Source organism: Brassica oleracea, chromosome C2 (genome assembly GCF_000695525.1).
Source record: "Brassica oleracea var. oleracea cultivar TO1000 chromosome C2, BOL, whole genome shotgun sequence".
Taxonomy (NCBI): Eukaryota; Viridiplantae; Streptophyta; class Magnoliopsida; order Brassicales; family Brassicaceae; genus Brassica; species Brassica oleracea.
This window is the reverse complement of record NC_027749.1, coordinates 39917068-39918284: the sequence shown is the minus strand read 5'-3', so window position 1 is coordinate 39918284 and position 1217 is coordinate 39917068. Positions and strand designations below refer to the sequence as shown.

The 1217-nt window shown below is 33.8% G+C and overlaps 1 pseudogene; it reads left to right on the top strand.

Moving 5' to 3' along the window:
* Nucleotides 1–1217, top strand: part of LOC106327431 — a 67995-nt pseudogene that overhangs the window by 63123 nt on the left and 3655 nt on the right.

The window sequence follows — 1217 nt, the reverse complement described above, 5'->3', positions numbered from 1 at the left end:
AAAAATCCAAGAAAAACATGAGTTAGTTTTAGGTTTGACTTTGAGTTGTGAGTCAATCTTGCGAAAAGCCCTAAGATTTATAATAAAATGTTTATTATGCATAAATATTTCATAAGTAGGGTTTATTAGAGTATGCATAGTTGGTTTGTGGTTTGGTTAGTTAGAACCGGTATAAACCGGATAGCTTATAGTGGCATTAGTAATTCACCGGGCCTGATCCGAGTTTTAGAGAATCATAAACATTTTTATGTTAATTTCAAATAAAAAATCTGGACAGTTTGAAGTCATGCGACCTATGTATAATAGGTCTTTAAAATTTAGAAGTGAAGTTAGATGTTTTATTTGGTTGTGTCCAGAACCGGCTCTGGAAATTTATATTTTCTTGTATTGATAGTGCTTCAAAGTTTCTTACTTGGCATATTTGTTACAGGTATAGACTCAAAGTTGCTGCTGATCATGGACTCATTCACCAAACGGGAGTAAAACTACCATTGACAATCTTCGTGTTGCTTCCTCAGTTTGTGCTTATGGGTATTGCTGATGCTTTCTTAGTAGTTGCCAAGCTCGAATTTTTCTACGATCAAGCTCCTGAAAGCATGAAAAGTCTTGGCACATCGTATTCGTTAACAAGTCTAGGAATCGGGAATTTCTTGAGCAGTTTCTTGTTGTCCACTGTTTCTAAGATAACAATAAAACGTGGCAGAGGATGGATTTTGAATAATCTTAACGAGTCTAGGTTGGATTATTATTACTTGTTCTTTGCGCTTCTTAATTTTGTTAACTTCGCCTTATTCTTGGTCGTGGTTAAGTTTTTGTTGGATTTCCCTCCTTAAGCCCAAAACTTATCAAATCATAATCAAGCCTTAGTCCAAGAAGAAGAAACATCTAGAGAAAAGTGGAGAAGTATAGAAGAAGAATTGTGTAGAAGAAGAGAGAAAGTTATGGAGTTAGATATTTTGAAATAAATAATAATTTAGAGAAATCTAGAACTTGTTGGAGTGTGCTCCTTCACTTGTATAAATAGGGGTGCTTAGCACCATTTGTAATCATCCAAGAATCAAGAAAAACAAAGAGAGAAAATATTTGTAAGAGAGAGTTTCCAAAAACAAAATCTTTGTAGTAAACCCTTTCCTAAATATTAAGAGTCTTCTTCTTAAATTTTCTAGTTGTCTAATACCATCTTCATCTCATCGATATTGGATAATTTTCCCAACACT